We start from the raw sequence: 23861 nt of genomic DNA, 5'->3' as shown, positions 1-23861 counted from the left end.
GCTTGTTGGAAATTTTCTGATTAAGCTGAGTTTTGTCAGAAATGTTGGTTTGTCAAACCAGAAGTGTCTCCTGAAAGCAAGCCTCCTCAAATTGCAGGCAGGCTTCAGCAATGAAACTGACAAAAATGTCAGTTTCAGTCCACAGCTGCCAGTCTGAGGTGGCATATTTTGTTTCCCATACACCACGTGTCAGTCAGTGTTTCCTAAGCTTAATTTGGGCAGGGGGTTTCCAGTTCACAGGAAATTTTTAAAAGTTTGATTTGGGGCTGTTTCAGACCTACACAACTGAAACATTGAAATGTCATGAAAATCAATTTGTAATCTCAAGTTTTGGCCAGCTCTAATTGCCATGCTCTTGCATTTCTATACAGCAATATCATTTTTCAGAGATCTCTACTAAGAACAAGTAACAAATATTCAACCAACTTTTCTTCCTTTCTCATTAAAAGTTTAAGTCAGACCAATGTCAGTAGGACTGATCTAATTAACACTCAGGTAGCTGAATAACCTTGGTACAAGGTTGATGCCGTACTTTATCAAAAATGAAAACAAGAATTGAAAAGTTCCTGGAAGAGGATCCAACTAATTAATGCACTTCAAGGTTAAAGATAAACTAATGAAATAATAACAGAAGCTGTTTCTTATCACATGCACACAGGTTTCTAAAAAATATAAGATACATAGTCACAAGTATTTCTTTGTATTTAGTCACTAGGCAATATTTTACAACCACATGTAGGCAACATGGCTGATCTGAAACGACATTGAGGGAAATACTCTTACTCAATCTTCTAAGTACAATCAAAGTGGTACAAAATATACTTCTGAGGGCATTCTGCATCAAAATATTAAAAATTCTGCACCAAAAAAAATAAAAATTCTGTGCACAATATTTTAAAATTCTGTCAAATTCTGCAAATTTTATTTGTCAAATAAATGTGGAGGCTGCAGCATGGCATTGGGGAACACAGGTCACTCGCTGCACAGAGGTAGGAGATCACTGTGCAGTTTCCCTTGGGACACCGACTCAGCGGTGAGGCTGCATCCAACCCTGACAGTGCAAGGACCAGGCCTGCCCCAGAAACACCCAAGGGCCCTGGCCCTCTGTGCCAAATGCACCAGGTGTGCATAGGCAGGCTCAGCAAAGCAGGATCCAAGTGTGGAGGAGCTTAAGTGTGGGGGGAATCCAGGTGTGGGTTGAGAGGGTTCTGTGTCAGGCAATCTGGGTGCGGGCAGCTCAGTAGGGGATCTGGGTGCAGGGGGGATCTGGATGCACAGGGGATTGTTAGGGAGTTCCGGGTGCAACAGTAATGGGACTCTGCAGGGGGGTCCAGGTGATGATGGTTGGGGCTCAGAAGGGAGGGGTCTGCTTGTGGGAGGCTAGAGCTCAGCAGGGAGGTCTGGGTATGGGGAGTTCAGTGGGGGGTCCAATGCTGGGGGAGTGGGGCTCAGTGGGGTGGGGATCCAGGCACAGTTGGTTGGGGCTCGGTAGGATGGAGATCCGGGTGTGTATGGCTCATTGGGGTGATCCAGGTGCAGGGGGAGTGGGACTCGGGGATTCTGGTAGTGGGGACGGTGAGGCTTGGCAGGAGGGTCTGGGTGCAAGGGGGTCTGGATGCATGGGGGAGCTGCTCCTCATACAGTGATCCCTCCCCCTGCAACTGAGGAGCCATGGGTGCAGGAAGCATGGGGGTGGGGCGGAGGGGAAGGGCAGTTTGCAGAGCTTCCTACAGTCAGGGGAGAAATCTGAGGGTGGGTCGGACATGGTGCAGGGGAAGAGGAAGTCCTGTCCTCTCCAGCCTAGCCGGGACTAGCAGCTGATCCTGGCGCAGGATAGTAGCCACCAACCGGGTCTTCCCCACTCCCACCTCATGCCCCACAGTGATTTACCTCTGTGCCGTTGACACCCAAAACTGTGGAAGAGGGTCGCATGACCACTCCTATGGTTTCCCTTTGCTTCCCCATCAGAAAGTCATTTTTCTGCAGGGAAGCAAAGAAATCTGCAGGGGACATACATTCTGCACAAGCGCAGTGGTGCAGAATTCCTCCAGGAGTAAAAACAGGGAAGACCAGAAACTCCATAGATCATAAATACTTTGAAAGTATGACAGCTCTATATACCACCTAGTCCACAGGTATTAATATAGTGTGGTCCAAGTGAATCCAGGTACACTATTGCGCAAGTGTTCCAGTAAAATTTTACTCCACTGTCCTGACTAAAAAGGTATAAATTGGGGGAGGAGGAGAGCAGAAACAGGCACATTAACAAATGTAGGCTCAAGCCTGAAACAAAGCTTGTTAAATCACAAGGCAAACTTACGGATGACAGAACAGAGTTCACTCTTCAGTTAGATTGTTCATTTCATCTGCTAAAGAAGCATCACCTTAATTCTTTATGCCAAGAAAAGAGATGGGTCTTAATACAAAATTTTACTTTACAGAGGCTTCAGAAGATATTTTTAAAATATTAATCTTTAAATCTACTGCTTATTGGAATTATATAGAGCTTATTAACTAAGTACGTGTTAAACACAAAAGAAAACAAGAGTACTAAGAGACAAACCCACTAAAAAGCAAGGAATTTTAGTGCTCTCTCTCTTTCTCAGCTCTTCAACATACACTCTTGTTCTAAACAATTTCTGTGCTTGTGACTCCTTATATATGGATCCTGCACAATTAACAGAAATTGATTGATTTATGTTTAAATTAAAAAGAAAAGAAAAAATGGGCTACCTGAATAAAATAAACACGATTAAACCAAAGGACAAAACCATTCAGATAAATATCGCGTGGCCTTGTGCACATATATCAACTATGACTAGATTTAACTTTTTATAATCAGACTAATAACTTGACAGCTAAAGTCTACATAGTGAGATTTGGTTTCAATACCAAAAACATTTTGGATTCTAAATGCAGGTCTGAAATTAGTTAAACTGCCAAGTGCTTTTATATGAATAATCTGATTATATTCAGCAGGGAGGGACCAATAAATAATTCAGCTACTCTTACATTTGAAACTAATACTATTACTGCTGGGACACATCAGTCTAAATTGCTAACTGCACTGAATTAATGTCAATTTCATGCCAGAGATGAGGAAAAAATACAGTGCAATAAGTGGAAAGGTAACAAGCTGCAACTTTATTAGCACTGTTGACAGGACAATACTCATAGACACATACCACTTATATAAAGAGCCATCTTAGTTTCTGTTGGGCTAATGCCTCACTTGATTCCCTCATGTCCTCTTTTTTCCACTAAAGTGCTAATTACCAATTATGCCATTAAACAGTCTCCAGTCAAGCCACACATGCCATCCTGTCAGTGAAATACGCTCACTGTGTCCCCACAATGCCCATTGCCATGCCAGAACTGGGCCAGTCAATACAAGTATAGCATTCCCCTGCATACACTTCTAACTCAACAGTTGCATGAAGTGGGTGTACATCATGTCTGTTTTCCTACTATATTCTCCACTACTCTGTGGTAGCAATAATTATTCATTAACATTACAACAATGCACAATTGCAGATATAGAGCTGGTTTTTCAAAATCATTCAGAGGTTGCCCCTCTCTGCTCCAACTGAAGTCAATAAAAAAATTCCTATTGACTTCAAAAGGAGCAGTTAGGCCAACACTGACTGCTTTTGAAAACCCCATACATAGTACCCAAATGTTACATGCTATGAGCTAAATTTCAACCATATAAATGTAGTTACAGTCTGAGCATTTGTGTCTGTACCAACAAGAGTATTACCCAAGAGACAAATAGAACGAAAATCCATACCTTTATCTGACCTGATATATTCCTTCCAGTTTTGATATTTGAAAAATAAACACATGGTTGGCATAAGAAGAATGGGTCCGCCCCAACTAATCACTTCAAACCCAACAGGAATATATGATATTAGCATGGTTTAACAACTGGCAGAACAAGAAATTACTGGTTCCTCACCTGATAGCTATGTCATTCAGGTGCCCCTTTCCCCACTGGCAGAAGAATCTGGTTGCAGTTTTTGTCTTATGCCTTCACAGAGGTCAGCAACATTCTTAATTAAAGTGCCTACGTTAGCTTGTTCCAGTACCCAGGAAGACAGGTTCAAACTGTAACCCAATTTTAAAATAGTCCTCCCACTTTTTTCAAACTTCCCTCTTGATGCTGAAAAATCCTTCCAAAATGAGGGTTAAAATACAAACTTTTCTCCTAAGTGACCCTTGCAATAACAACTCTAGTGGAAGAGGGTTTTTTGTTTTGTTTTGTTTTTTTGCTATCACAGATATGAGGATGTATGATGCACTTTAACTCAATTCTCCCCTCCTGCCCTGTTCTTGTGAACAGGAGATAGGTACAGAAATGAAGCATTACACCACAAAACAATGAGACCAAGAGGCTTTTAGGTGTCAATTATCTTGCTTGTTCAAAAGAATAGAGCAGACAGGAAAAAGCAAAAGAACAACATGACGTACATCTATTTGTAACCACAAACCAAACCCCAAACCAGAACCATCAGTACTTGCTGTAAATTCACCTCTTCAGACTGTATTTGGCCAGATAGAGAAGGAAACTAACCCAGATGTTCATCTTCAACACTTAGGCATTTACTGTGTACAATCTTTTGTTGGTAAAACATGCAGTGAGAAGTACAAAATAAAATAGTACAAGAACGCCTTTGGATCATTTTGGTAGCCTTGTGCCTTGATTGGTCGGTGCCAATCTTTCTATTTATTTATTTATTTTTAAACAAGTTACTGTCCAAATAATATCTAAAGTACTACATACATGAAATTTCTCTTACTATTCCGCAGTTCATATACATTGAATTTTCTCCACTATCCAGTCAAACAACAGAAATCATTGTGTACCACACACTATAATAGTGAAACTAAACTGAGGTTCTGAGAATTTTTAGCAACTTTGGAAATTCTAGTTACCTAATACTAATGATTCTCTTTATGCAAAAATAGTTATTGTACATTTACAGAATTGTTATGGAGAAATCCTATAAAAATATAGCAATTAACATAATGAATATAACAGATGTGCTGTTTAAGATTGGTTTCTATAACTACAGACACTAGATTTTATTTTATTTTTGGCTTAAAACTTGGAACAAAAAGGCAGTGACTGGACAAACATATTTTAAAGAAAATATTTCACTTATGTTAGGCGCATTTTCTTTAAAAATCACAATTTAAATCACATCACTAAATAGAGAGGCCTTAATTTTTTACCCTAACTTCACATTACAGGGGGCATTTTATAAATGACATTGAGAAACATAATTTTAAGTGTAATTTAGAAATAATGTTTTATGTTAAAAACTAGACCACATTATTCAATCAGTATTACTAGACAGGTTTCAATTAAAAACAAAAAAAGAGTGCATCCAGACTAATTTTTCAGAAAAAAGTAAACCAGTTTTTTTCTGATTTAATCCATACACCAAGTTCAATTGAAAATTTAGTATAGTTTAGTTTCACTAGTCTACGTAGTCACTAGACTATGATATCTATGCAATTCTCAGAAGTACAACTAAAGCAGCCAAGAGTTTGTGATCATGTGCAAATTTGCTTTCAAAGGATCAGAAAGCAGAGATGGGAAAGACTCCTCAATGCATCTTGTAAATCCATCAACCACTGCAAGATTGTTCTCTACAGTACATTTCAGTTTGTCCAGTTTAGATTTAAATGACTTAAGTGATGGGGCTTTGACCACTTCTTAAGAGATTACTGCACAGTCTGAGACTTCATTTTCAGAAATATTTTCTTTACAGCCAATTTAACATTTCCTTTGCTCAGTTTCATCCCATTGCTCCTAGTTATATACCTAGATCTCTCCAAACAATTCTTCTTCCTCATGACTGTTTCCGAACTTTGAATACTGGTTTTCATGTCCTTCCAATGACATTACTGCATCCATCATTGATGGTCCATTATTTATCTTCTAAGTCTAGAGGTGATCCCGGCAATTACAGACCGGTAAGTCTAACGTCAGTATTGGGCAAATTAGTCGAAATAATAGTTAAGAATAAAATTGTCAGATACATAGAAAAACATAAACGGGCAAAAGTCAACATGGTTTCTGTAAAGGGAAATCGTGTCTTACTAATCTATTAGAGTTCTTTGAAGGGGTCAAACATACATGTGGACAAGGGGGATCCAGTGGACATAGTATACTTAGATTTCCAGAAAGCCTTTGACAAGGTCCCTCACCAAAGGCTCTTACGTAAATTAAGCTGTCATGGGATAAAAGGGAAGGTCCTTTCATGGATTGAGAACTGGTTAAAAGACAGGGAACAAAGGGTAGGAATTAATGGTAAATTCTCAGAATGGAGAGGGGTAACTAGTGGTTTTCCCCAAGAGTCAGTCCTAGGACCAGTCCTATTCAACTTACTCATAAATGATCTGGAGAAAGGGGTAAACAGTGAGGTGGCAAAGTCTGCAGATGATACTAAACTGCTCAAGATAATTAAGACCAAAGCAGACTGTGAAGAACTTCAAAAAGATCTCACAAAAACTAAGTGATTGGGCAACAAAATGGCAAATGAAATTTAATGTGGATAAATGTAAAGTAATGCATATTGGAAAAAATAACCCCAACTATACATACAATATGATGGGGGCTAATTTAGCTACAACTAATCAGGAAAAAGATTTGGAGTCATCGTGGGCAGTTCTCTGAAGATGTCCACGCAGTGTGCAGAGGCGGTCAAAAAAGCAAACAGGATGTTAGGAATCATTAAAAAGGGGATAGAGAATAAGACTGAGAATATATTAATGCCCTTATATAAATCCATGGTACGTCCACATCTCGAATACTGTGTACAGATGTGGTCTCATCACCTTCAAAAAGATATTCTGAACCTTTTCTAGTGCCAGTAAAGGGCAACTAAAATGATCAGGGTTTGGAAAGGGTCCCATATGAGGAAAGATTAAAGAGGCTAGGCCTCTTCAGCTTGGAAAAGAGGAGACTAAGGGCTTGTCTACATCAGAAAGTTGCAGCGCTGGTGAGGGAGTTACAGCGCTGCAACTTAGGAGGTGTACACATCTGCAGGGCACCACCAGCGCTGCAACTCCCTGTTTGCAGCGCTGGCCGTACTCCCGTTTTGTCTCGGGTGTAGAGGATCCAGCGCTGGTGATCCAGCGCTGGTAATCAAGTATAGTCACTTACCAGCGCTTTTCTTGACCTCCGTGGAATAAGCAGGTATCCCAGCATACCTGAGGAAGCCTCTGGTAATCAAGCTGGTCTCCTTCCCCGGTTTGCTCTCGCGTTCCCCGAACCCCGAGCAAGCAGGTCTCCTTCCCTGAGGTTTGCTGGGTGGTTCCGGGAACGCGAGAGCAAACCGGGAAAGGAGACCAGCTTCGCCGCGGTTTGCTCTCGCGTTCCCCGAACCCCGAGCAAGCAGGTCTCCTTCCCTGAGGTTTGCTGGGTGGTTCCTGGAACGCGAGAGCAAACCGGGAAAGGAGACCAGCTTCGCCGCGGTTTGCTCTCGCGTTCCCCGAACCCCGAGCAAGCAGGTCTCCTTCCCTGAGGTTTGCTGGGTGGTTCCTGGAACGCGAGAGCAAACCGGGAAAGGAGACCAGCTTCGCCGCGGTTTGCTCTCGCGTTCCCCGAACCCCGAGCAAGCAGGTCTCCTTCCCTGAGGTTTGCTGGGTGGTTCCGGGAACGCGAGAGCAAACCGGGAAAGGAGACCAGCTTCGCCGCGGTTTGCTCTCGCGTTTCCCGGAACCACCCTGCAAACCGCAGGGAAGGAGACCTGCTTGTTCGGGGAACGCGAGAGCAAACCGCGGCGAAGCTGGTCTCCTTTCCTGGGTTTGCTCTCGCGTTCCCCGAACTACCCAGCAAACCGCAGGGAAGGAGACCTGCTTGTTCGGGGGTTCCGGGAACACTGGAGCAAACCGGGGAAGGAGACCTGATTCCCCGCGGTTTGCTCTCGCGTTCCCCGAACCCCGCTTGAAGCCGCCCAACAGCGCTGCAGTGTGGCCACATCTAACACCACTTGCAGCGCTGGTTGCTGTAAGTGTGGCCACTCTGCAGCGCTGGCCCTATACAGCTGTACTAATACAGCTGTAACAACCAGCGCTGCAAAATTTTAGATGTAGACATGGCCTAAGGAGGGATATGATAGAGGTATATAAAATCATGAGTGATGTGGAAAAAGGGCATAAGGAAAAGCTATTTACTTATTCCCATAATACAAGAACTAGGGGTCACCAAATGAAATTAATAGGCAGCAGGTTTAAAACAAATAAAAGGAAATTGTTCCTTACGCAGTGCACAGTCAACTTGTGGAACTCCTTACCTGAGGAGGTTGTGAAGACTAGGACTATAACAGCGTTTAAAAAGAGAACTGGATAAATTCATGGTGGTTAAGTCCATAAACATCTATTAGCCAGGATGAGTAAGGAATGGTGTCCCTAGCCTCTGTTTGTCAGAGGATGGAGATGGATGGCAGGAGATAGATCACTTGATCATTGCCTGTTAGATTCACACCCCCTGGGGCACCTGGCATTGGCCACTGTCGGTAGACAGATACTGGTCTAGATGGACCTTTGGTCTGACCCGGTATGGCAGTTCTTATGCTCTTATGTAAGTCAATCCTGTAGCCCAGAGGTGGGCAAACTACAGCCCACGGGCTGGATCCGGCCAGCGGGATTGCCACCCTCGTGGCACAGCGAGGTTAAGGCAGGCTCCTTTCCTGCCCTGGCCCTGCGCTGCTCCCAGAAGCAGCAGACGCCAGATCCCTGAGGCCCCTGGGGGAAGGGGAGGGGCAGAGGGCTCCACACACTGCCCTCGCCTGCAGGCACTGCCCCCCGCAGCTCCCATTGGCTGGGAATGGGGAACCATGGCCAATGGGAGCTTTGGGGGAGGTACCCGCAGGCGAGGGCAGCACATGGAACCCTCTTCCCCTTCCCCCCCAGGGGCCACAAGGACGTAGTGCCAGCCGCTTCCAGGAGCTGCGCAGGACTAGGACAGGCAGGGAGCCTGCCTTAACCCCACTGCACGCCGCTGCCACCCCAGAGCCACTCAAGGTAAGCGGCGCTGGGCCAAAGCCCGCACCCCAAACCCCTTCTGCACCCTGCACCCCAACTCCCTGCCCTGAGCCCTCTGTTGCACCTTGCACTCCTGCTGCACCCCAACCCCCTGCTCTGAGACCCAACCCCCCTCCCACACTCCGCACCTCTCCCTGCACCCCAACCCCCTGCCCTGAGCCCCTTCCTGCACACAGTACCCCCTTCCACATCCCGCACTCCCTCCCGCATTGCAACCCCCTGCCCCAGCCCTGCATGGAATTTCCCCACCCAGATGTGACCCTAAAGCCAAAAAGTTTACCCACCCCTGTTGTAGCCCCTTCAGTTGCATACTTCTCTGAATTCCCTCCAATTTGCTGACATTTTTCAGTTCTGGGGTACCCTGAATTATATGCAATACTCTAAGTGATTCAGTTCTAATTGTTGACAGAATAACTAGTTTCAAGGCTACCTCTCTAGAGCCTTTTTCAACAACAGTTTTAACCTAGGTTATATGATTATGCCAGAAGATTTTAAACTGACTTGTGCATATCAAACTAATTCAACAATGGACAGAAGCACCCTCATCCTCTCCAGGACAACAGTTTCATTGCACTTTCCAAATGTATGTGTTTACATTCTATATTCAAGTCGCTGCATTCCTCTCACCTGCTCTCTGCTGATACTGGCCCAGATTGTGGCCCCTTCCATGGAGGAGTTCAAGGAAGCAGAGAGGGTATAATGCACCCTTTTTACTTCCTTGTACCAATGCATTGTACCACCACCTCCTGAGTGCAACAGGAAGCAGACTGTGCACAGTTGCACATGCTCCCTTGTGCAGATGAGCAAAAGGAGGCAAGCAATGCGCGGAGTGGGGTTTTAACCCTACCTCCCCTTTGCGCCTGGCAGTATTGTAAAGCCAGCATGTCAAAGAGTGGTGGGGAGTCTGGGAGAGAGATTGTGACTCTCCATACTGAGCTAGGAGCACTGTAAAATTCTCATTGCTATGGACTGGATCATAAACTGATACATAGATCACAGTAAACAATTAAGTTACTCCTTAGAACATGTTATGGATTCAAAACAGTAAGGGCTCACAAGGAGTAGATTAACTATGAGAAAAATCTCACAGCAAATACAGGCAAGTCTCATCTTACGCAGTGGGTCTGTTCCGCAGTTAGCGCATAAAGCGAAAACCACGTATAGTGAAACACTCATTGAGTTGAATGGCGGGCGCAATCGCCCGCACTACAGATGCAGTTTTTATATTATTATTTTTCTTTTTTTCCTCCCTGTTTTTGCCGACCGTGTAAAGCTAAATTCGCGCATGTTAAATGCATCTAAGATGCGACTTGCCTGTATTGCAGTCATATTTTACTTCAGCAAAGCGATATGTGATGCTCAATGTGATCAAATCCAACAATATCACTGGTGGGCATTAAGCATCTCAAGCAACTTTTTTCCAAAATGGAACTAGTGTCATAGTCAAAGTTTGTATTAAGATTCTACCCATTTAAACTTTCCCTGCACTTTCAACCAGATGTGAAATTCCTCACTTTCTGTCTCAAAAACCATTACATGCCGTTAACCAAACTGCCCCGTTTTACATGAATAGGTCTGAATTTCAGTTAAATTACTCCAGTTTGCAAGCACTACGGAATCTTTTGGGATGAAATGTATATTACTAATGTAAGCTATTAGTCATAACATTCTAATAGTGCTTTTCATACCCTTTAGAAAAAAGTTCATGAATTAATTTTCCCTGCTAAAAGGGAAGTATTTATACATTGCTTCTTAACAAATAAAATGGAAACAATAGAAAAAAAACAGTTTCCAGCCCTGTGGGACATTGAACTTTCAATTATGTCAATAGTGTATACCTTGATCTATTACATATTCACAAAATGGTTGCTACAAGTTAATAAAAGTCTCACATAAATATCTGAAAGTTATTAACAAGAATCATATATAACAAACTGACAAATTCAATGAAAAGATATCAGATAATATGTGGTTTATTTTTAAATGTAAATATATATAGGTATATAAAATAGAAATGCTGTCAAATAATTATTTAAAGTAGCAATAAGCAAGGCATCAAACCAAAAATAGAATCCTTCAATAGGTGCTCAAAATAACCCAGAATTTATATGACTTTTGTTGATTACAAACATGCCTCCTGTTCTCCATAGTCCATTTTAAGCAGAGAAGCAATTTGCTGAAAGATAGGAGAATGAAAAGGTCTTTATTCCACATGAAAAGCCAACAGGGATTTCCAAACAAGCCCACATGTGTTTCTGCCTTTGGGGGGCTCGTGATCTCCATCACCTTTCAGACAGACAGGCACTCTGCCTGCTCGAGCTCATATTAGCTATATCCCTTCTGCGGAAGGCTGGCTTGCTTCAGTCAAGTTCCACAAGATGCTGCTAAATATCCAAAGTCAGTTATAGCAGATAACTGTTTTCCTTACAGCAAAAGACACTACACTTAAAAACAAAACGAACATTGCTGACTGAGTGAATTATTTGTTTTGATTTCACTTTTTGGTAGAAAAAACAAAAACTTCAGAAGAAAAAGTCTGAACTTCAGGACATTATTTAAAGTTGTCTCCGTTTAAGTATTTGTTTCTTAAATCAGTCTGGACAAATTCATAATGACAAGCATTTATTAGCCACATCAATACATAATCTGTCTGGACTGCACTAAACTACACAGTGCTAACCCACTGAAGAATTTGCCTGAAAATTTAATTTTTCCTTCACTTTTTTGACTGAACATAGCAATTCAACATGTGAAATATATTCTGTTTTGTAATACAAGGTCAATTTTAATGAAGAAGGAACAAATTCCATTTTAAGTGCTAAATTAAGAATGAAACCAAAGACTAATGCTAAAATAGTCACTAACAAATTCCACTACTTTCATTTGTTTAATTAATGTATTTTATGTTTTGCCTCCTACATTTATTTTAGTATTTAGAATAAGGTTTGAATTTGCCTAATTAGCATATGGGAAAATCAACTAAATCCTCCTCATGGTATGTACTTGAAAATAAACTGAACTTCATATAGGCACTGAAAAACATCTATAAACCTATGAGATTATTAGAAAGTATTTGAAATAGCTGAACTAAATGTTTGCTTTTTTATTGTTTTAAATTATATGGTTATCCTCTTACATTCTAAACCAGGGGCGGACAAACTTTTTGGCTTCAGGGCCACATTGGGTTTCAAAAATTGTATGGAGAGCCAGTTAGGGGAGGAGGTTGTGGGCAGGCCCCCGCCCCCTATCCACACTCCACCCCGGGACTCCTGCCCCATCCAACCACCCCTTCTCCCTGTCCCCTGACTGCCTCCAGAATGCCTGCCCCTGACTGCTCCCTGCCGCTCCATCCAACCCCTCCTCTCATTCCTGGTGGGCCCCCCGGGACCCATTCAACTCCCCTGTTCCCCGCTCTCTGACCACCCCAACCCCTTTGACTTTCAGGATTAGGAAATAACGGGAGTAAAATCTCTTTCCCCATAACTCCTGAAGAACCTCCTCTACTCCTCCCAGTCTTAGGAGCATCTGCACCTCTTGCATTAGATATTGTTCATGAGAGGGGTCCCTGAAGAGGGACCGGGGAAGGGGAGAGCTGAGTTGGAGGGAATATCCCAGTTCTACCATGCGGAGCACCCAGTGGTCTGATATAATCTGGGCCCAGGCAGAAAAGAAATTAGTCAGCATCAAAAACATGGCGTAATTGGATCTGGTACTTGAACTGGTGCACAGCCCCTGAGCGCACCCTCAAAAGGCTTGTATCTGTCCGGAGGGCTGTTTTGCCTGGCCAAAGCACTGAGCCGATAATGTAGGGATATTAAAGAGGGTACTAACAGTGATTCTCCCAAGTGACAGTGACTTCCCCCCCCCCAGTTTCACCAAGTGCAGAGGTCTTTTAGTTCTTCTGTTGGGGCTTGTGGGCTCCTGTCTGCAGAAAACACTGATTGTATCTGTCCTGTGAAAGACACTCTATTACTATGTAAAACTTACAAACAAGTTACTTGACTTTGTTCTTGAAGTAAACACTATGCTAGCCTTAAACTGTAATTGATACAACGTAAACAAACCGACCCCCACCCTCTGTAATTACAGGGCTGGGAATCTCATAGGAATTAACATACACTCCAAAAGTGGTGGAGACAGTAAATTAAATATGGTTAAGATATGGAATGTACGTTGATGAACGTTTGATGTACGTGAATGGTTAGGGAGGTGCCAGCCTAGAAAGGATCCATCAACCGAAGAATGTGTCAAGTGGACCGCCAGACAACCCCCGGAGGGTAAACTGGGATCCACCCCAAACACCTGGAAGGAATGTGCCACCTTAGTGTGAAGCCACCAGGAATGTGAAACGGTTCCCATAGACTAACATAGGAATTGATTCCTATAAAAATGAACTCTAAAAACTGAGGACTTTTGAGTCACTGGTTCTGCTGCCAACCTCCAGGAGCATCAGGTGCATCTGACACAGACTCAGCTCCATCCTCATGACCAAGATACCCGGCGAGTAACTTGGCATGAGCAACGTCTAGGCTGGTAACTATAACACCTATACAGAACCTGAATGAATGAATGAGAGTGTGCGTGTGTGCGTATATAAGGAATAAGTTGTGATAGAAATAAGTAGTTAAACAACGTTGTTTGCTTTTATCTTTTGCTTTATTATTATATTTACAATAAATGTGGTATCTTTGCCTTATCCCTCTTAATAAGATCCTGCTGGTTTTTATTATATTGGTATAACAATAATGGGAGGAGACTTCCTCCTACGATTTCTGCTAGGCCTCCTAGAGTACTCCTACTTGTCCTGAGGCTGGTAAAAAAATCGAGACAGGGGCTGCAACTTAAAATGCCTTCGTTGCAGTGCAAGGGTATGCACACCAAGGAATTTGAGTGTGCCTTTGAGTTCTTAAGGTGATGTACCCATGAGTCTGTCTTTTCAGAAAAAAGAGTGAGGAGCTTTCGAATGGGAGAGCCTGAATGGTCTGCTGGACCTCATTTGGGAGTCCTGAGGCCTGCAGACAAGAGCTCCTTCTCATAGCCATGGCCGAAGACAGGGTCTAACAGCAGTCGAAATGGCAACATCCAGGGCTGCTTGCAGTGTGTGGCCCGTGCCTGTAGCTTGCCCTCCTCCACCAAGAAGCAGTTATTTTTTTTGTACATAATTCTACATTTGTAAGTTCAGCTTTCATGATAAGGAGATTGCACCACAGTACTTGTATTAGGTGAATTGAAATATACTATTTCTTTTGTTTTTTACAGTGCTAATATTTGTAATAAAAATATGAAGTGAGCACTGTACACTTCATGTTGTGCTGTAATTGAAATCATTTTAAAATGTAGAAAACATCCAAAATATTTAAATAAATGGTATTCTATTATTGTTTAACAGTGCGATTAATCGCGTGATTCACGATTAATTTTTTAATTGCTTGACAGCTCTAATTCAATCCTTTAGAGGGGACAAAATATTTCCTCTCAGTCCTCTTTGCCATCGAGGACAGTGAGGCAGGGGTACGTCTGTGGGATCTGATGGTGTCCTGAATCATTTGAATTAGTGGCAGAGCAATACGGGACAAGCCCAGTAGTCAGGGTGTCCACCATAGTGTCTGAGGACTCAGTGACTTCTTTGACCTCAAGCACCAGGTTCTGGGCCACTCTCCTCAAAAGCCATTGGTGGACACTACTCTCCTTAAGTGCGGGGGTCGGAGAGATCCCTGCTACAGCTTCATCTGGTGATGAAGATGATGAGGTCAGTACGGGAACAAGCTCTTGCTCCTGACCTTCTGTACCAAGTGGGTCTCGCGGTGCCGGCTCCTCTGGTATGGTGGCCAGTTTGGTGCCGTGTGGTTGGTCCTACACCAAGGGAGGCGGAGGAGGTGCTTGGCTCTCAGAGATCACCAACTGAGACCTCCTGGAATGAGACCCTGGGGCTTGATGGAATGTTCATGGGGTCCAAAAAAAAGGCCACTGCACCGGTAACTGCCACTGCACAGGCCAGGGCACAGTTCCGAATTGCTGACCTATGTCAATTCTTGCATGCCCCCACTCCCATACGTGTCCGTTCCATCTGGACATGTAAAATTCCAGCTCAGAGTCTGATTGGGAGGACTCACTGCACAGCTAACAGAGATGAGAAGAGCCAGTCTGTGCTAGGGAGCAGTGCCAGCAAACAAGCAACCATCGCTGCACCATAGCCCGATTAACCTCGGGCGGTGCTGAGGAGTGGTGCCATAGCGAAGGAGATCAGCGCGGCATCATAGCTGGGTTGCCATGAAACAGTGCCGGGGGGCGGGGGTTGCGGTGCCAACACTCATGGGGCCCGATGCAGACTCGCATCTGGAGGGTGAAGTCGGTGCCATGAAGGCAATCGGATCTCTGGTTCCCTTTAATGTGTCCAGTGGGGAAGGCATCTATAGCACCTCTCCACAACTCTCCCAGAGAGAGGAGTCCATCATCACCTGACTGAACTGACCCTGCGCTGGGGCTGCAGTCAACAGCACCATGCTGGTTAGTGCAGTGCCTGAGTGGCCCTGCACAGGTCGCAATGCACTTGGTGCATTTCACCCTGTTCTTGGCATGGATGAGCACCCCCTCTCCAACTTCTTCCATTTCTTACAGGGTACTGGAGACTGGGAGTGATGCCAGACTGAGTCATGGGTGGAGCTCCTCTGTATCGGATAACCCTATCAGTACCAAGAGTCTCTGGAGCGAGAGGCCCTTCTCGGCACCGAGGTCTCCTTCGTAGACGCTGGTGCACGCCACACTGATATTGATATGCTGGGTACTGGTTCGGCCGAACTCAGCTCCAAGTGAGTGCAAAGGGCTGCCTCCATCAGGAGAAATTTTAATCTTTGGTCCCTCTCCTTCTGGGCTCTGGGGCAAAATCCCCTGCAGATCTTACAGCACTCTTTTTGATGGGATTCCCCAGACATTTCAGACAAGAAGTGTGAGGGCAGCTCCTTGGTATAGGCTTATTACAAGCCATGCACTGTTTAAACCCCAAGACATACCGCAGTTCCGGGGAAGAGGGGTTGCCCCCAATTAACAGGGCTGTAATTAATCTAACAAGTACACTAAGACTAAATAAGAAACTAACTATTTTAACTATTTACAGGTAACTACAAGTAAACCACTAGGGAAACCCTTGCAGAAGCAAGAGAGAAACGACATTCTGGCTAACCGTCACTGGCAGTAAGAAGGAACTGAAGAGGCAGCAGGTCGGCAGGGCTATATATGCAGCGCCATGACGGCATGACTCCAGGGAATGCCTGGACTAACCCGACAGATATCATTAAGGCAAAAATCTTCCAGAAACTGTGCACAGAGTGCACGCACATCTACTTGAAATTGACATGAGCGAGCACTCGAAGAAGAACAATGGTTATAGAGGAAAATAAAAACATATTAGCTTTTAGTCAAATAACCAGCACTTAACACAAGAACGGGCTGATCACATTCTGAAAATTTTGAGCCTTGTATCGTCTTCTGTCATGTTTCTTCCCAATTCACTGTCATCACAAAGCTACTGGTGTTTCCAGATAAAAGCAGCTTGACTCCAGCTGAGATAGCAAGTGAACAGTTCTCTCTGGAGTCAATACTTCCTCAAGGATACACAAGCAAGAAGTCCTAAAAAACAACACAGTCTCTCCTCACATACACCAAATGCATAATGAATTATGTAACCTGCTCTGTATTAACCCAGAACCTGCAACTATGAATGCAAATCTGAAAATCAATTTCTTGGCAATAATGCAGCTCATTCCACATGCCTGATATCAACATTCTTTTCTAAATAATTTGATACTTGGCTGGTGAACTGAACCTAAGAAGTGAGGGGCATATGGAAGCAGACACAGACAGCTCAGTGACACAGCTGGAAACATCTGTGTTTGGGTTATTACCACATAGTATCTAGTAACTACTGTCAGACAGAATACTGATCAATTCCTAGTTTTGTAGCAGTTTTTGCAATTATTTTATCCCCTCTATATTAATGGTTTTTAGCCAACAATAGCAGGCACAAAGAAAAATAGCAGAACGTTATCTTTAATAACACATTTGATGTACAATTTCTAGGATACAGGAACATGAGTTTTGCTAGCTCAGAATGATTTCACCTTTGAAACTTCTAGTTGTTAGTGCAAATATGTAGAAATTAAATAGAAAACCAATATTCTCTACCTATTTTCAATTATTTTTCAAGCTTGGACCATAAAAGTTTTGTTTGGAACCACTTCAAATGGTCCTAAATGTATACAGCACACATTCATTTTAAAATTAATCTTTCACCAAATCTGAACCATCCATTAGAACATCTGGGAGAAAAAATATTATTCAGCCTTAATATTTGTGAATGATTGCTACAGATTACTTTACCCCCTAGAGCTAACCAGTGAAGAGAAATTATGCAGCAGCATAAAGGTACATGACATATACATGCAATCATGTAAATAATAATTCAAACATTAAAAAGAGATTTACACACACGCACACACACACACGGTTTCTCTCCTTTTCAATGGAAAATAAAAAATATAAGTAATGACCTGATTTATAATCGCCTGATTTATAACTATATTTGTCTGAACTGGAAGAGGCAGAATAAGCCCCTCTGATATTTACCTCAATGAATCACATATATATGTATTTTGCACAGATGTGACATTGCACTACATGATGCAACAGACTTTTTACTTTTGGAGACATGGGCTTTTGCTGGCTAAGCTCACAAGAAAAATTGGTGTAGAGCTTTCATCCTAAATCCCCAGCATTTAACCACGCTACACATTGTGGAGTAATTGTCAAAAGCTGGAATACCTAAGGGTTTGCCAATAACTGACTTTGGGTCACATCTTGCTTGCTTCACTCATACAAGTAGTCCCATTGAACCCTCAAAAGTCAGCAGGACTCAAATTCATGGAACTACTCACAGGAGTTAAGATGGAAAAGATTTGGTTATGCATAGGGCAGTTTGCATTGAACCTGCCCACATTCATACAGCCCACTAAAGTGAACTGGAAAACTCCCACTGACTGCAATCGTGCAGGATGAAGGCCTTAATCAGTCACTTCACGAGTACAATTTACATGAAACACCTACAACCTAATTTAAAAACAATGTTGTTTAGCAAGTGAACAAAATCTGGAACACGGAACTTATCTCCTCAGACTTACTTTTTTAATATTCGCTTCCTAATGAAACTGTAAGGAAACTAATACTGAGACCTGGTAAACACATTTTTGCACTGTAGTTGGGTACAAGCTACTGAAATGAATAACTTTGTGCTATGTGAATGAAGTGAGATCTCCAAACACCCAAGGATTCATATAAGATATCTAACTCCGACTGCTCAAACTGTCACTTCTGGAATATGTGTGTGATATCTGACATGCACATTCTGAAAAGTCACTTTCCACAACCTTCCTCAGGTACCAAACTCCCTTTAAAAAAATCTATTTAGGTGGGAAATTGGAACAAACCTTAATATAATGAAATTAAATAAAAAAGGCAACATGTAACTATCAGAGGGTAGCCGTGTTAGTCTGGATCTGTAAAAGCAGCAAAGAATGCTGTGGCACCTTATAGACTAACAGACGTTTTGGAGCATGAGCTTTTGTGGGTGAATACCCACTTCGTCAGATGCATGCATCTGACAAAGTGGGTATTCACCCACGAAAGCTCATGCTCCAAAACGTCTGTTAGTCTATAAGGTGCCACAGCATTCTTTGCTGCTTTAACATGTAACTATGTCGCTAAATACGGTACTAAATGGCATTAGCAATATTTCAACTAGTCAAGCAGGCTACTGCCAGCAAAACATATTCCACATTTAGTTCTTGAATGGGAAGGCAGAGAGAAGAAATCACTGGCAGACTCCTTGGACCATCAACAAATGTAAAACATATCAGCTTTTTAATAATATTTAGCAAGAAGAATTCAATATAAGACTTTTTTTTTAAAATACTGCATCCAATTGACATTGCAAGAGGAATTTATAGAATCAGAATGCGATTACCTGAGTTAAAAATCTAGGCAGGGGTCTAGCATTAACATCTCCATTCTTAAAAGATCTCATGACACTTTTTATAAAGATCACAAGCACTCAGGACTTTGATTTTACATTGTATTAAAAAAACTGCAGTTCCAGCAGTAGCATAGTGCCCCTATCACTACACAAAGGCCTGGTTCAGTTCCAACTCAAATTCAATCAAATGCAAACTTGACTACATTCAATCTGAATCATCAGCACCATCTCTCCTGCAGCACATGGGACATGAGAACTCCTAAAGAATGCCTAAATATTGACCTGACCCAGCCTTGGGATTTAATGGGATCAGAGAAGAAGGTAAAGTCTGCAGCTATATACAAGGTTGAAAGATTAATACAAAGTTGTAATTAGTACTTAACGTGTGAAACAACTTAAGAAAACATTTAAACAATTTAAGAAAAATCAACCACCATATTAAAAACAATCTACGGTAAGTGTTAAAACTAAATAAAATATGAAGAGTTAACTTACAGAATCCAGAAAGCAGAGGTAGGTCCCTGAACTCTGTATTATTGCTTGGTTTTTAGCAAAGCCAACTGAAGAAAAAGTAAAAAGTTAATGTTACACATATCTTTAGAATTATTTTTATCACAACATATTTTTTAAATTATACTGTAGTCAAGATTAAATGTGAGACAAGTGGAGATCTACATTATTATGAAAAGTGTTTTGTTCTACACGTCTTAAACAGGAATCTTTGAAATATTGTGGCCGGTCCAGTTCTGCTCTCTCAACAGACACCAGTTTGTTGTGATGTGATCCAAACACTGCATCTCACATGCTGGGCAGTGACTGATCTCTGTTCCTGGTTCTGGGTCCTTCAGGTATACTCCGCAGGCACAGCCCCCATGTCTAACATCCAGGGCCGGCTTTAGGCTGATTCAACCAGTTCCCCTGAATCGGGCCCCGCCCCTAAGAGGGCCCCGTGCCCAAGCCCCAGTACGGTGTACCGGCAAGAGCCTGTCCCGCCGCTTCCCCAGGGCTCCCGCAGCTATTTAAAGGGCCAGGACGGTAGAAGCAGGGTAGCCCTGGTCCCTTTAAATAGCCCCCAGAGCCCTGGGGTAGCGAGGGCCTCCAGGGGCTATTTAAAGGGCCAGGGCTTCAGCTGCCTCTGCCGGAGTCCTGCCGCTTCCCCAGGGCTCCCTCAGTTATTTAAAGGGCCAGGGCGGTGGAAACAGGCAAGCCCCGGGCCCTTTAAATAGCCCCCGAGCCCTGGGCTGCTGCTACCACGGTGGGTGAGGGAGGAGCCCCACACCCCCCTGCCCTGCAGCCAGCCTGTTTCCAGCCAGCCCCGCACCCCCTGCCATGCCTCCAGCCCTGCACTCCTTCCCCGCACCAGCCCATCTCCAGCCAGCCCCTGCTGCACCCCCTGCCCTGTCTCCAGCCAACCCCTGCTGCACCCCCTGCCTGAAGCCAGCCAGTCCCATACTCCTCTCTCTCCAGCCCTGCCAACCCATGCCACATCCCCCTGCGGCCCTGCCTAAAACCAGCCAGCCCACCCCACACACACCCCATCTCCAGCCAGCCCCGCACACCTTGCCTTGCTTGCAGCCAGACCCTACCTCCAGTCAGCCCCTGCCCTGCCTCGAGCCAGCCCCATGTCCACTGGTGCCCTGCAGTTCCCAGGGCAGTAACCCTGCACACCTGCTTCAATTAGGGGGGCAGGGAGAAGCTGGGACCCACATATGTGCACACCCTAGGGTGACCAGACAGCAAGTGTGAAAAATTGGGACAGGGAGTGGGGGGTAATAGGCTCCTATATAAGAAAAAGACCCACAAATCGGGACTGTCCCTATAAAATCGAGACATCTGGTCACCCGAGCACACCCTCAGGGAGTGGCAGGGACTCACACATGTGAAATGGAGCTCATTTCTAGTTCAGGCCCATCTTTTAAAAAAAAAAAAAAAAAGAACTTTAGGTAGGGTTAACATATATCTGTATTTTCCTGGACATGTCAGGCTTTTTGGTTCTTAAATAGCTATCCTGGGAAAATACGGACGTATTGTAACCCCAGTGGTACAAAAAATATATACTGTGGCACATCCTTTAAATCAGAACTTTTTATAGGGAATCAGTTGCTAAGAAATGAAAGGCTTTTTTTTACATTTATTTTTTTTAGTCATCCCATCTGGGGCCCAGCCGAAAATGTTTGAATTGGGCACCACACTTCCTAAAGCCGGCCCTGCTGACATCCTTCTTGAGCAGCAGTACCCTGCAGTCTGGTCACCTAGACACTGGAAGCCTGGGCTCAGCTCTCAGCCTACCCAAGCCCCCAACTGCTTTAATGCATTCCCCTGAGACCACCTGGCTGTGAGTGCTCAGGTTTCTAGTTAATCCCTCTATGGACCATGGGCATAAAGAAAGGAGACAAAAAGCAAAGCAAAGGAATTTCTTAAACACACACCACTTTACTCTTTAAAAACACAAAACATCTATGAAAAAAACTCCTGAATGCAATTCTCATTTTGATCTCTCCACCTTTAATGAGCCCACAGTCTGGTCCAAGTCCTTCATGCTTGCTCTCCTCCTTCTGGGCCTTCTGATTCTGGTGATGGAATCACTTCCTTTGCTTAGAGAAGCATCCCATTTTAAAATAGATTTCATCCCTCTTTAGTCTGATGGAGAAAACTGCTACTGCTAATGTTAACAATACAACTCCATAATTACAAGCCACAGGCACTCAAGTAGTAACAGTGGGGCAAACTTTTTTTCCCACCTGTAAATTACATTTTTATAGTGTTTATATGACCAAATGCTAGACTGTCAACCAGTGTGTGTAAAAATATATTTCTCCAGGATAAGGCAACTAAAAGAAGAATATTTGACACTCCACTCTTTACCTTTATGGGTGTAAGCAACTTCCTCAGGATTTGCCGAGGACAGTCTGTACAGTAATTTGCAGTTCTGAATATCAAACTGACAGCCAGGAATTTGACTCTTCGAGGGGTCTGGATTTCTTGGGGGGTGTGGCTGGATAGTTGTTATTCAAGTTGAAGACCAAGAGGATTGCAGAGAAACATTTATTTTTACATGATAAGCTTCGGATGCAAACTTGACTACATATTTTACATGGATGCTTCCTCTTTGCCTATGTACACTCTGCTCTAGAGCAGAAGTTCTCAACCTTTCTCCTTATGAGGTCCTTCTCCCCCCTACCCCAACATGCTATAAAAATTCCATGGTCCACTAGTGCTACAACAACTGTTTTTCAGTAGATTAATAGCCAGGGCCAGTGTTAGGGGTAGCAAGCAGTGCAACTGTCCAGGGCCTCACATCACTGGGAGCCTCGCAAAGAAGCTAAGTTGCTCAGGCTTTGGCTTCGGCCCGGAGCAGCGGGGCTCGGGCTTCGGCTTTCTGCCCTGGACCCCAGCGAGTCTAATGCTGGCCCTGCTCTCTGGTTTATTTCGGTGGACGCCCTGAAACCTGCTCGCAGTCTTTCCTCTTCCTGTTCCCCCCCACCCCAGGGATTCCCAGACCCCTGTTTGAGAACCGCTGCTCTCATTGTCTTTACCCCAAGACAGTAAAAATTGACACAAGAAAAGATTATTAATCCATCTAGGCCAGTAATCTGCCTCCAACAGCTAATGACAAATGCTTAAAAAGAAAGCATATACAGTAGCATACCATGAGGAACATTTCTTACTGACTCCGAATGGTGATCATCTTATGCTCTGAAGAAAAAGATAACACTATTTTTTTCCTAACTAGTGTAACAGTTGGTGCTTTTCTCTGTAGATTCTTCAGTAAAGGGTTAAAAGAATGCTCAGGGATTTTTTAACTTAAAACTACAGTTGTATTGATTAGAAATAAAAAAATTCAATAGCCACAGTTTTCATAATCTTCTTTATCTTAAAAAGGATTGAGCATGGATAGTGTACTCTCTACATATGGGGACTGTAATGGACTTTCACAATACTAGTTTAAAACACTGGTCAATCTACAATACTAGTTCAAACCCAGAAGCAAATTAATAATGAGTACAAATAACCACCAGTTTATGGCTCATATAACCATCATTTTATGCTGGCCTACATGAAATAGGTTGGTAGGCTCAGTCCAGATCTTAGTGTACAGATGTACACATCACCTTTATTTAGCAGTTTCACCAGTTGATCACAACTAGGCAAATACTGAACTACTTCAAGTGTACACTGTATGCACATCTAGTCTATGCTAGAACACTCTGGTATTATTGTTACATTGTCCTCCCGTCCCCATTCCCACCTATTGTTTCATCAGCCTTTTGTCATTAACAAATACTGCAAGTTCTTTAGAACAGCAACTGACTTTTACTGTGTTTCTACAAACAAAACAGGGCCTCAATCCTCATCTGGGCCCTCTAGATGCTATTCTAATATAAATCAAAGACAAAACAAAACAAAAAAAAGTACCCCTCAAAAGGGCAAGAATGTGCAGACCAGCCAATCTTTTTGGCCTGTGGTATGGGCCCTTAGTTTAGAGGACTCCAGCAAGGCATAAGAGAAAAAAAAAAAAACTTGCCTGTTCTGTAATGAATAGAAAAATTTCCTGTGCTGAAAAGACTATTTCAGACAGACTGCCTCTCTTTCTCAACAGGAAATATTATTATATTGGTTATTCTCTTTATCCAGGGCTACATGGAGTGCTGAGGGGAGCAAATCAAAAGGCATATCGTAACAATGAGCATAAATTTGGAATGCTTACATGGAAACCTCTCCACGGAAACACAGACACACACAAAAGTGTAGACAAATTATAATGCTGATATCATGGATC

At 43.2% G+C, this 23861-nt stretch overlaps 1 protein-coding gene across 3 annotated transcripts in view; it reads right to left on the bottom strand.

The window, feature by feature from the left end:
• B3GNTL1 (UDP-GlcNAc:betaGal beta-1,3-N-acetylglucosaminyltransferase like 1) overlaps positions 1–19637 on the bottom strand; it is a 313585-nt gene extending 293948 nt beyond the window's left edge. For all 3 annotated transcript variants that reach the window (XM_050919448.1, XM_050919450.1, XM_050919449.1), the window contains exon 1: positions 19577–19637. The gene's annotated coding sequence lies outside the window, so the exon portion shown is untranslated. The remainder of the gene's footprint in view (positions 1–19576) is intronic.
• Positions 19638–23861: the final 4224 nt, after the last annotated feature.

Source organism: Gopherus flavomarginatus, chromosome 12 (assembly GCF_025201925.1).
Source record: "Gopherus flavomarginatus isolate rGopFla2 chromosome 12, rGopFla2.mat.asm, whole genome shotgun sequence".
In the NCBI taxonomy this organism is placed as follows: Eukaryota; Metazoa; Chordata; order Testudines; family Testudinidae; genus Gopherus; species Gopherus flavomarginatus.
The sequence above is the reverse complement of the archived record's forward strand: the minus strand, read 5'-3'. Positions and strand labels throughout refer to the sequence as shown.